The 12,398-nt window shown below is 49.6% G+C and overlaps 4 protein-coding genes across 11 annotated transcripts in view; all 4 read left to right on the plus strand.

Annotated features, from left to right (window-relative positions):
- Window positions 1-12,398, plus strand: part of LOC140706082 (uncharacterized) — a 276,919-nt gene that overhangs the window by 85,806 nt on the left and 178,715 nt on the right. For 2 of the 6 annotated variants that reach the window (XM_078384440.1, XM_078384428.1), the window contains exons 1-2: window positions 7,831-7,875; window positions 10,507-10,599. The exons of the other annotated variants lie outside the window; for them this stretch is intronic. The gene's annotated coding sequence lies outside the window, so the exon portion shown is untranslated. Of the gene's footprint in view, window positions 1-7,830; window positions 7,876-10,506; window positions 10,600-12,398 lie in introns of those variants that run through there. 6 annotated transcript variants of the gene reach the window in all.
- Window positions 1-12,398, plus strand: part of LOC110071163 (uncharacterized) — a 107,322-nt gene that overhangs the window by 79,690 nt on the left and 15,234 nt on the right. Inside the window, exons 1-2 of one of the 3 annotated variants that reach the window (XM_072996638.2) lie at window positions 7,829-7,875; window positions 10,507-10,599. The exons of the other annotated variants lie outside the window; for them this stretch is intronic. The gene's annotated coding sequence lies outside the window, so the exon portion shown is untranslated. Of the gene's footprint in view, window positions 1-7,828; window positions 7,876-10,506; window positions 10,600-12,398 lie in introns of those variants that run through there. 3 annotated transcript variants of the gene reach the window in all.
- LOC144586363 (uncharacterized) overlaps window positions 1-12,398 on the plus strand; it is a 222,623-nt gene that overhangs the window by 31,510 nt on the left and 178,715 nt on the right. The gene's annotated exons all lie outside the window — the stretch shown is intronic.
- The window catches only part of LOC140706335 (uncharacterized), a 68,337-nt gene continuing 63,769 nt past the window's right edge, over window positions 7,831-12,398 (plus strand). The window contains exon 1 of the mRNA XM_072996478.2: window positions 7,831-7,875. The gene's annotated coding sequence lies outside the window, so the exon portion shown is untranslated. The remainder of the gene's footprint in view (window positions 7,876-12,398) is intronic.

The raw sequence follows: 12,398 nt of genomic DNA on the forward strand, positions 1-12,398 counted from the left end.
AGATTGGATGCCTGTCAGGCATCCTGGGCTCGGATCCCACCCGCCGCCAGTTACCCAGCCTTGGGTAACCGGCGGCGGGTGGGATCCGAGCCCGGGATGCCTGAAAGGCATCCGGATACCCCCGCTCTCCCACCCTGCCCCCGCGGCTTGGATCGGACCCGCGGGGGCTAGCCCTGCCATGGCTGGACTCCCAAGAAGCCTTCGGGATCCCCCCTCCACCCTGTCCCCTTCGCTGGCAGCCACCCCTTGCTGCTTTCCCCAGCCTGGATCGGGCTCCTGGGAGTCCGATCTCGGCTAGGAAAGGCAGCGCGGGGCGGCGGGGACAGGGAGGAGGGGTCCCGAAGGCTTCTGGATCCCCACTCCACCCTGTCCCCTTCGCTGGCAGCCACCTCTCGCTGCTTTCCCCAGCCTGGATCGGGCTCCTGGGAGTCCGATCTCGGCTAGGAAAGGCAGCGCGGGGCGGCGGGGACAGGGAGGAGGGGTCCCGAAGGCTTCGGGATCCCCACTCCACCCTGTCCCCTTCGCTGGCAGCCACCTCTCGCTGCTTTCCCCAGCCTGGATCGGGCTCCTGGGAGTCCGATCTTGGCTAGGAAAGGTCGCGCAGGGCGGCAGGGGCAGGGAGGAGGGGTCCCGAAGGCTTCCAGGCTTTTGCCTGGAGGCCTTCGGGATCCCCCACCCACCCTGTCCCTGCCAGTTTTTAGTCCATTGGAACGCATTGACCAGGTTTTAATGCGTTTCAATGGGCTTTTTAATTTTGCTTTACGATGTTTCCGTATAGCGACGTTAATCCTGGAATGGATTAACGTCGCTATACGGGGCACCACTGTATATGCGCTCCTAATCTCTAGATTAGACCACTGTAACGTCCTCTACGTGGGGCTCCCTTTGAAGCTGATGTGGAAACTTCAGGTGGCGCAGAATGCGGCGGCCAGACTCCTCACTGGAGTGAGAAAACACCATAATATCTCTCCTATTCTGGCCAAGCTGCATTGGCTGCCCATCCATTTCCGCATCGACTTCAAAGTGTTAATGCTCACATACAAGCCCCTAAATGGTTTAGGACCTCGATATTTAGCGGAACGCCTGCTGCCACCTAGATCTACCCAGATCACCCGCACGAGCCAGGAGGTGAGCCTGAGGAGCCTAACGCCGACGGAGGCCTGAAAGGAAAGAATACGAAATCGGGCCTTCTCGGTGGTGGCTCCTCGCCTCTAGAATAACCTTCCTCCAGTGATTCATGCGGCCCCTACGCTGGGCATATTTAAGAATCAATGTAAAACATGGTTATATGTTCAGGCCTTCCCTCCTGTCAATACTTAATTTCCTTTCTCTTTCCATCTATTATTTGTTTTATTATACGGGGTGTTGTTTATTCGAAATATTTTTATTTAATGCTTCACTGTATACTTTTTATGGAAGCCACTCAGAGTGGTTGATTTGACCACATGAGCAGGGTATAAGTCAAACAAACAAACAAACAAATAAACAAACAAACAAATAAAAAGACCTCTCAAAGGAAATACAGTGGTGCCTCGCACAACGGGTGCCTCACACAATGATGAATTCACACAACGATGGCTTTTTCTGATCAATTTGCTGCCTCACACAGCGATGTTTCCTATGGGGGATTTTCACAGAAGGATGTCTCTTTTCCCTCATTTAAAGTGCCTTAAACTGTTTGAAACCTGTTTTAAATGCTTGGCATCGATAGTCCAGCTTGTGAAAGGTATGCAAACTTAATTTGGTGTTGTTCTGAGTCGTCGTTAATTTTTGGTGATTTTTTTGTTTTCTCCATTGAAAGCCATTAGACAGACCATTCAATGGTTTATAATGGAGAAAAAAAAATCAGCAAAAATTAACGACGACTCAGAACAACACCAAATTAAGTTTGCATAAGGTTCAGGAGGTGGGCTAACGACTGCAAGCATTTAAAACAGTTTTCTAACATGTTGGGATGCCCTTTTCCAAGGGCTGACAAAGGCTGTGGTGGGATCCCTTTCAGGAAGGGATGAAGGAATGACACGGAGGCAAGGATCAGGAAAGAATGAGTCTACCCCCACTGCTGTGAGGTGTTTATTTATAATGCAGAGTAAACAACCTAGTAGCATGATTGTTTACATTCTTGTACTATCAATGCCATCTTGGGATAATGAGCTAGAGTGATGTCATCAAAGCTAACAAGCTAGCACTAACGAGCTAGAGATAGCAATCTGGTGATAACAGTGCCTAACAAGGTATGTTCTCACAATATTGTTTTGGGAAGCGATGGTGAAGCGATGTGCTCATGGTCTTGGCTCCAGATAAAGGTAAGGATGAGGTGATTGCTTTTGACCCTAAATCAAGGGTCGATGTGACCTTGACCGCCACACGGTGTGCCGATGCTTTGGCAAGGGTTCCCACACTAACAGTTTAAGACACTTTTACAGGAGCGTAAAGGGAGATCGGAAAGAGCTTTAAAAGGGAAACGGAGATCAAAGAGCCCTTTCCGATCTCCCTTTTCGCTCCTGTAAAAGTGTCTTACAATGTTTGGAACATGTTTTAAATGCTTGCAATCGTTAGCCCGCCTCCTGAACCCTACGCAAACTTAATTTGGTGTTGTTCTGAGTCGTCGTTAATTTTTGCTGATTTTTTGTTTTCTCCATTATAAACCATTGAATGGTCTGTCTAATGGCTTTCAATGGAGAAAACAAAAAATCACCAAAAATTAACGACAACTCAGAACAACACCAAATTAAGTTTGCATACCTTTCACAAGCTGGACTATCGATGCCAAGCATTTAAAACAGGTTTCAAACAGTTTAAGGCACTTTTAAATGAGGGAAAAGAGACATTGGAATGCCATTCAAATGCATTGAGTCGGCTTCAATACATTTGAAAGGAGGAAACATTGTTTCACTCAACGATGTTTCCTATGGGGATTTTCGCTCAAGGACGGCAATCCATTCCAATTGGAACGGATTAACCGGTTTTCAATGCATTCCTATGGGAAATGGTGTTTCACAGAACGATGTTTCACACAACGTTGACTTTTTGGAACCAATTAACATCGTTGTGTGAGGCACCACTGTAAATCACAACTAAATTGGACAGGACCATTCAGGATAATTTCCAAAATGAATGAGATTAATTATATCATCAAGGAGGATGGAGAACCAGGCAGGAGAGTGGCCCATGTAAATATGATCAAACCCTACTATAGGGAGGAGAACAGGGTTTTGTTTGCCATGAAGGAAGCAGACAATGAAAAACATGACTTACAATATTGGGAAGGGAGGGGGAAAGCAAGATATAACCCTGAAGATGTCATAGTTAGCCCTTTACTTTCCCCTGAGCAACAAAATGAAGTTAGGGCCTTGGTAATGAAATACCAACAGGTTTTCTCTAGCAAGCCAGGGTTAGCCAAGGGAGTGGTGCACAAGATTGATACAGGGGATGCACCCCCACAAGCAGTCACTCCTTATAGAGTTACTGGGCCATATGTCGATAAGGTGTGCAAGGAGCTGGATGAAATGTTGAAGGAAAACATCATTGTTCCTTCATCCAGTCCATGGGCTGCTCCTGTAGTGTTGGTAGACAAGCCGGGTGGCAACATTCGATTTTGTGTGGACTATAGGAAGCTGAACCATGTAACCAAGCCGGATGCATATCCGATGCCCAGATTAGACGACCTAATAGAGACTATAGGGGGATGTCAATACATATCCTGCCTAGATCTAACGAAAGGGTTTTGGCAAGTGAGAATAGACCCCAAAGATCAGGAGAAGACAGCCTTCTGTAGCCCTTTTGGTTCATATGAGTTCTGTGTCCTGAGTTTTGGATTGAGAAACTCACCAGCAACATTTCAGAGACTCATGGACAAAACTCTGCAAGGGCTTAGCGACTTCACAATGGCTTACATTGATGATATAGAGATCTTTAGTCATTCTTGGAAAGATCACCTGTATCACCTGGAGACAGTGCTGCAGAGAGTGAAAGCAGCTGGGCTAACAGTGAAAGCTAGCAAATGTCAGCTGGGTAGCCCTGAACTGAAATATTTGGGCCAGATAGTAGGGGGAAGCCAAAGTGGAAGCTATTAGCAACTGGCCTAGACCCACCACCAAGAAAAAGGTCAGATCTTTTCTAGGGTTAGTTGGCTATTATAGACGGCTTATACCCAGATTTAGCGAGATAGCCACTCCCTTATCTGACCTAACATGCAAGAAGAGTGCAGATAGTATCCAGTGGACCAGCAGCTGCAAGGAGGCGTTCGCGAGGCTGAAGGAGGCATTGATGACCAACCCAGTCCTAAGAGCTCCAGATTTCCAGCGCGAGTTCACCATCTTCACCGATGCATCCAACACCAGGTTAGGAGCCGTGCTGAGCCAGAAGGACGACAGCGGAGAACTTCATCCTGTGGCGTTTTTGAGCAAAAAGCTGCAGGCGGGTGAAAGACATCTTTCTACCATCGAAAAAGAATGTCTTGCGATAGTGTACGCTCTTCAGAAACTCAATCCATATATATGGGGGAGACATTTTGTCCTGTGTACTGACCATTCCCCATTATTATAATTAAGGAACATAAAAGCCAACAACAGCAAGCTGATGAGATGGGCCTTGATTCTTCAGGACTTTGATTTCGAGGTACGGGTAATTAAAGGGACTCAAAATGGTGCTGCGGATGCCCTCTCAAGAAGACCCGAAGACTAAAGAAGAAGTAAATGGACTCTAGTATAATGGTGTAAGCAATAATATATTCATGTACACATTATTAAATGTTATATGTTGTATATTCAAAAGAAATTATAAGTATTTTAAGTGTTATGGTATGTTATTAAGTATGCACCTGTATACACAATTGAAATGTTGAAGTATGTAATGGAATTGGTAACTGGATTGCAATGTTAATGTATAGCATGCAGGTATCACATAGGCATCCTTCAGTCTTGGTAACATGCTCTGAATAGAGGAGTGTCCTCTCCAGAGCATGAATCCCGGGTAGGGTAATATGGAGGAGCAGCAGATCCCCCCTCTCCACATTGCTGAAATGGTCCAATGGAAAGGCAAGAGCCAGTACAACTGGTTCCAACAGGAGTTGGCAGAACAACACATGAAAGCTAGCCTTATTTTCCTTATTTATTCTTTGCTTTATTTTCCCATCTTGTAAACTGCTACTGGAAGATATTTATGCAATAACTCTTGTGTTATGTTTATTAGTTGTTTTATGTTGTATTGGAAGCTGCCTAGAGTGGTCACAAGACCAGGTAGGCAGGGGGAATGAATAAATTAAATAATAAATAAATAGCCATTTTTCCTCCTCAGAGGCTGTTGGCTCTGGAGACTTGAACAGCTCCTCCACTTCTCCTGCCTCTTGAAAAATAGCCAAAGGTCAAGCAACTCCTGCTTTGCCTCTCTCCGAGCCAGACACGTGAACATCCCATGAACTCTGGCAACCACAGGGCTTCAGACTGCAGGCAGGACAAATTCTCCGCCTAGATGCAAAGGAGCTGCTGGAGAATCACCGAGATGGCTCTGCACAAGGCCTAGTTGGTCCTTGAAGGAGGAAGGAGGGATGATGAGGGAGGAGGAGGAAGGTTCCTTGGGGGGGGGAGCTCCTTTTGTGAAGGGAGGGAGGAGGGCATGCTTTGGAAAGCAGCAGCAGCAATGGCCGGTCGTGTGTTCAAGAAGGAAGGCTTGCCTTGGCCAGGGTGCTAGCGACCCCCACCCTCATTCATTGCACGGGGCGGCCTCTGTGGAATAATGGAGGGCCACATGTGGGGTTTTCCCTGTGACTTCCCCACACTCTTCCTTCCGTCCTCTCAGCACTTCGTGCCCCCATTGAGGGCAGGAGCAGCTTCTTTTCCCCAGAGAAAAAGTTCCCCCTCCCGATCCTTCTCCTCCTCCTCTTTGGGGGGGGGAAGTGATGAAGGCCCTTTGGCTTCTACTCCTGTCCCCCAAAAAGACAGGACTAGAGGGGGAGGCCCAGCTTCGGAGATGAAGCCGGCATCCAGGAGAAGCCATGGTCTCGATGTGCAGAGCCAGGCGTTGGACCCCTCTCTCTATTTCTCCAGGGTTCTGACTCCCCCCCAGGACAGAGGACCCCCCCCAGGAGGACTTGCCCCTTCTGCCCGTTCTCTGCCTCCAGGCAGAAGCGCCGCCGTCCCGACCCCTAAGAGCACCCACACGTTAGAAGGGCACGGGTGTCAAATGCTCCTCCCCTGACCGTGAGAAAGGAGAGCAGCTGGACCCTTCTGCGAGAGGTTGCCTGGCCATCCGAGGGCACAAAACAGGGGACCCTGGCAGCAGAAGGCGGGGGGGTTGAGAGGACCAGGGAGGGAGCCCCCCCTTAATCAGCCATCAAGGAAAGGGGGGAGGGAGGGAGGGAAGGACTGGGGGTCCCATCCTGTGCTTCCAGAGATGGAAGGAAAAGGAAGCGGAGGTGGGTGAGGGGGGGGGCGCGTGGAGTGGAGCCCTCCTGGTCACCTAAGAGGGCACCGTGGTGCCCAGTATGGGGGAGTGGAGAGAATGACCCGACTGGGACCCTGGAGAGCAGGGTTCAAATCCCCACTTCCCCAACGGGGAACTCAACAGTGGGGGGAGCTGGGAGTGATAAAGAGATCCCCTTGATAGTCTTATGACTGAAGTTTTATATGGGTCAGCTCCGATTTGACGGCACATACTAATTAAGGTTGGAGTTTGGGAGTTGGGGGTGTGTGTTTTTTTCCCCTCAGGAGAGAGTTGGTGGCACCTCCGGGCAACGGAGGTCCCTCCTGAATTTCTTGCTTGGACTCACCGTTATTCTTATGTCTCTTTCTCCTGGTGCGTCGTTCGATCAGGCAAAAGCCAAAGGGAGACAGAAAAAATACAAAGCAAAACTAAAAAAAGCCAACGAGATGAGGCACCGGAAAGACCAGCTTTTACATTTTTAATGTCGGCTTTTGTGGGTTAATATCCACTTCTTTAGACATACAGGGAAAAATGAAATGCAGAATGAAATATAGAAACCACAAGTAAAACAGCCCAACATTCTTTGGCTTTAAGAAACTGGGGTGTGTAAGATTCTGTATCTCACGTGCAGAAATGTATGTTTAGTGCTCAGTTCTACCATACAGTATTTGTAAACATTCTCCCAGAGGCCATAAAGCAGATAATCAGGCAAGAGCAAAAGAGCAGGGTTGGCAGGACCCGTCAAAACCCCCACTTAGACAATGGGGGGAAGGGTGTCTGGAAAAAGGTGTGTGTGTGGGGGGGAGTATAAAGGTTAGAGAAAGGAGAGCATGATGCTGTTAGAGGAGAAGAGAGGGGATCAATAAAGGTGGGGAGGAAAGAGGAGAGGGAAACAAGCACCGTGCAGCATCGGTGGCGGTCGGAGAAATGCAGCATCCTCCCGAGCATGACAGAGCGCATGGATGGAGAACGGGGGGGGGGGAAATCCCTCTGCCCCCCACCAGCTTCCTCTGTGATTGAGCTTGCTGGGGTTGTGAAGGGTCTATTGTACTTTTATTATTTTGATGTCATTCGTCAGATGTCTTAGAAAGACCTGAGTCTCCTAAAGGAGGGTTGGAAACAATGTGAGATACAGCGGCGTCTGAACGTGCGAACTCCTCCCGCTAGAGGGCGCCCCTTCGCCTCGATGGAGCCTTTGGGGGCCCTTCCACGCCTCCCCCGCCCCCCTTGTTTCTCCCTCCCTCCCTTTCTCCCCCCCCCCCGTGGGTGCAGGAGGAAGGGAAGGGGGAGGAGTGGGGAGAGAGAGAGAAGCCCCTCCCACCTCCTCCCCCCCCCATTTTGTCCCAAAAAGGAGGAGGAGGAGGAAAGGCTTGGAGGGAATGCGCGGCCCTTGCGCTGGATTGGGGGGGGGGAGAGACGCGCGCCTCCCGGATCGGGACCTGGCCAAGGAAGGTGGGCGCTGGGGATGTGGTGGGGTGGGGTGGGGTGCGGGAGGTGTGTGTGCGTAAGATGGCCAGCTGCCCCCCCCCACCAAACAGGGGGGAGGGGGGAAGAGGCCAGGGGGGTGCTTGCCGGGTTGTGCTTTGCTCGACCTTCTTCGTGCAAGGCGGTTTTTCCCTCTGGGTCTCCTCCGGAGGGAGAGGCGGGGTGGGAGTCAAAGGGGGGGCTCCATTGTGTGTGCGTGTGTAGGAGGGGCGAGTAAGCAGACACCCCCCTCCGCCGCCTTCCCTTGGATCCTGCGAGCCCCCCTCCCCCCCACCGCTGGAAGGAAACAAAGGGGAGAAAAATCACTGGCCTCCCCCCCCCCCGCCTCCCCCTCGTGACGTAGGACACCCCCTCCCTCCCTCCCTCCGTTAAAGGGGGCAAAGTCTCGGGGGGGGCTGCAGAGGAAAATGGGACAGGCGGGGAGGAGAAATGGGGTTTGGAGGAGGGGGGTCCTCCCTGTGCCTTCCCTGATTGAGGGGGGGGCGTCTGACGGACCTCTGGCTCTGTAGCACACTCTGTGTGTGTGTGATTGTGTGTGTTCTTCCTGGAGGATCTGTTTGTAGAGAGGAGGGCAAACCGGATCCCTCTCAAGACCAGATCCTGAGCTGAGGATCAAGGGCAGGAGGATGCGGAGGAGGATCTTCCTGGCTTGGCAGCTTCCCTGTTGGGTTGCTTGTGTGAACCCGGACCGTCTTTTCCCGGAAAGGCAGCCCGGAGAGAATCTGGGGAGAAAGAGAGAGAGAGAGAGAAGGGGGTGTGTGGACTTTTCCTCCATGGGGGTCTTTGGACAGACCTTCTTTCTTTCCTTCCTTCATCATCAGCTCTTTCCTTTCCTTTCCTTTCCTTTCCTTCCTTCCTTCCTTCCTTCCTTCATCATCAGCTCCTTCTTTCCTTCCTTCCTTCATCATCAGCTCTTTCCTTTCCTTTCCTTTCCTTCCTTCCTTCCTTCCTTCCTTCCTTCCTTCCTTCCTTCCTTCCTTCCTTCCTTCCTTCCTTCCTTCCTTCCTTCCTTCCTTCCTTCATCATCAGCTCCTTCTTTCTTTCCTTCCTTCCTTCCTTCATCATCAGCTCTTTCCTTTCCTTTCCTTTCCTTCCTTCCTTCCTTCCTTCCTTCCTTCCTTCCTTCCTTCCTTCCTTCCTTCCTTCCTTCCTTCCTTCATCATCAGCTCCTTCTTTCTTTCCTTCCTTCCTTCATCATCAGCTCTTTCCTCCCTCCCTCCCTCCCTCCCTCCCTCCCTCCCTCCCTTCCTTCCTTCCTTCCTTCCTTCCTTCCTTCCTTCCTTCCTTCCTTCCTTCCTTCCTTCCTTCCTTCCTTCCTTCCATGATCAGCTCTTCCTTCCTTCCTTCCTTCCTTCCTTCCTTCCTTCCTTCCTTCCTTCCTTCCTTCCTTCCTTCCTTCCTTCCTTCCTTCCTTCCTCCCTCCCTCCCTCCCTCCCTCCCTCCCTCCCTCCCTCCCTTCCTTCCTTCCTTCCTTCCTTCCTTCCTTCCTTCCTTCCTTCCTTCCTTCCTTCCTTCCTTCCTTCCTTCCTTCCATGATCAGCTCTTCCTTCCTTCCTTCCTTCCTTCCTTCCTTCCTTCCTTCCTTCCTTCCTTCCTTCCTTCCTTCCTTCCTTCATCATCAGCTCTTTCCTTTCCTTCCTTCCTTCCCTCCTTCCTTCCTTCCTTCCTTCCTCCCTCCCTCCCTCCCTCCCTCCCTCCCTTCCTTCCTTCCTTCCTTCCTTCCTTCCTTCCTTCCTTCCTTCCTTCCTTCCTTCCTTCCTTCCTTCCTTCCTTCCTTCCATGATCAGCTCTTCCTTCCTTCCTTCCTTCCTTCCTTCCTTCCTTCCTTCCTTCCTTCCTTCCTTCCTTCCTTCCTTCCTTCCTTCCTTCCTTCCTTCCTCCCTCCCTCCCTCCCTCCCTCCCTCCCTTCCTTCCTTCCTTCCTTCCTTCCTTCCTTCCTCCCTCCCTCCCTCCCTCCCTTCCTTCCTTCCTTCCTTCCTTCCTTCCTTCCTTCCTTCCATGATCAGCTCTTCCTTCCTTCCTTCCTTCCTTCCTTCCTTCCTTCCTTCCTTCCTTCCTTCCTTCCTTCCTTCCTTCCTTCCTTCCTTCCTTCCTTCCTTCCTTCCTTCCTTCCTTCCTTCTTTCCTTCCTTCCTTCCTTCCTTCCTTCCTTCCTTCCTTCCTTCCTTCCTTCATCATCAGCTCTTTCCTTTCCTTCCTTCCTTCCTTCCTTCCTTCCTTCCTTCCTTCCTTCCTTCCTTCCTTCCTTCCTTCCTTCCTTCCTTCCTTCCTTCCTTCCTTCCTTCCTTCCTTCCTTCCTTCATCATCAGCTCTTTCCTTTCCTTCCTTCCTTCCTTCCTTCCTTCCTTCCTTCCTTCCTTCCTTCCTTCCTTCCTTCCTTCCTTCCTTCCTTCCTTCCTTCCTTCCTTCCTTCCTTCCTTCCTTCCTTCCTTCCTTCCTTCCTTCGGTTTCTTTGTTGGCTGCCTTCTTGTTCTGCTGCTTGAAGAAGAAGCCCAGTTCAACAGAACATGAAAAAGGCACATCTCAGAAGGAAACGTTTTCGATTTGCTTTACACATAAATCCTCCCGGCTTATCGTTTCTATTTCTCTTTTTTCCTAGGAAGGAGCTAAACTAAACTGAATTCTCTTTGCTTATTTTGGGACGGGACCAAAAAGAAAGAACGGAATCCCAGATCCCTCCAACATTTGCAAGGTCAGTGAGATTTCAAGAGGTCGGTTAAGTTGCTTTGCCCACCCCACCCCCCACACACTCTCCTCTCAGTTTCCCTGGCCCAGCAGGGATTCGAAGCCAGCTCTCCTGGTTTCCAGTCTGGTACTCCAATCCATGACACCACACTTCTCCTCTGAGCATGTGCAAAGTGGTGGGTGTTTGAGAGTATGGTTTTCTTTGCATTTGCGTTGTTGTTTTAGTCTCAATCCTGCTCACCCCAACCCCGTGCTCACCAAGGACAAATCCTGTTGATAAGAGGCAAACCTTGCTTGTCCTGTCTTGGTATGTGGGGGTTCCCCTTCAAGCCTGCCTTCTTCTTCCCCCTTGACAGACAAGCCAGACTTGGAGGATTTTGCTTTGCACCCTCCACCTGTGCTTCAGACTCTGATGATAATTGATTAACAGTTAAAGTCCTTTCTGTTCCCACTTTCTCCTTCAGTGGGAGGATAAAAGGGACAATAGACTAAGGCTGAAACCAAACAAGACGGGGTCCTCCCAGTGGGTGCCCCTGATGTCTGTGGTTTGGTTGGTTCCCAACGCACGCTGGGCATTCTTCTGGACCTGGTGCTGTCCATGGATAACTAGATGGCGTCTGTGGTCCGATCCGCCTACTTCCATCTTGGACAGATTGCGCAGCTGGGCCCTTGCCTGGATGCAATTGTCACTCCCCGGATTGAGTGATGATTCTTTCACTTTTTGACCTCACCTCTTCTCTTGGTATCTCCAACCTCTCCCACAGATGAATCCATTGGTTCTCCATCCAGAAACTTTCCCACTATTTCTATCAATACCTTACTCTCTTCACCTCTACCATATTGGCCTCCGCTTCTCTCTCACACACACTCACTGTGATCGGCTTCTACAATTTCCTTGGACAGTTCTGTGTTTTGTGAGGGAAAAGACACGAGAGGAGATTCATTCAATAAAGTTATATTAACAACTGGATTTTTGTCAACAATAACTTGAATAGGATCATTGTAACTTGGTTTCATATTTGATCTGTCCCATAACATAGGTAATGGACTTAAAACACATCCAGCTCGTAACAGTGAGTTTTCCCGAACCGTTCTTGATCCGTGGGCTTCCTCGGCCATCCACTCCATACTGCACAAATAATCCCACAGCACGGGTGTTGAGTCCAATCCCCTTCAGGAGGTTTTTCTCCTCTCTGAAGACTCCCACAATGGTTCACGTACTTCACGGGACCGCGTTGTCTCAGGTAGACTAGGACAGTCCATTCCTCTGGTCACAATCCTTCAATGATTGGTTTGGCAGTTGCTCCCTCTCTTTCACACGCACCTCTCATTTCTCTCTCCCCTTCTATCTCTTTAACTCTCTAGGACTACTTTGTTCCTCATATCATTCATCTTCTATGACCACTACCTTTTCAGACTCCTTTGGTTTTTCACCTTCCTCCGATGTCAGGAATACATCCACTGATCTCCAGATTTCTAGCATCTAATTTGGGGACCATGACCGGATAACTCCTCCATGGACTGAAAGATGGTTCTATTACTCCCAAAGTTAACATTTCTGTTACTTCTTTATTGATAGCTTCTTTAAGGTGATAAGGCCAGCTCCTTCCTCCTACTCTAACTGTGGCTTGAGGTAAGGTGTTAATTTGATGTTCCCCTAAATAAGATAATCCTGGTTTATTTGAAAAGACATAAAAAATTCCTCTTCTAAATTCCTGAATTGTTGTATTTTTTTCTTTTTCTACGTTGTCTAATTGCAGTTTACTTTTTGGCACTTTACACTCGTCAACTCCAGGCCCTGGATTC

This window comes from Pogona vitticeps, chromosome 1 (assembly GCF_051106095.1).
Source record: "Pogona vitticeps strain Pit_001003342236 chromosome 1, PviZW2.1, whole genome shotgun sequence".
NCBI classification, from domain to species: domain Eukaryota; kingdom Metazoa; phylum Chordata; class Lepidosauria; order Squamata; family Agamidae; genus Pogona; species Pogona vitticeps.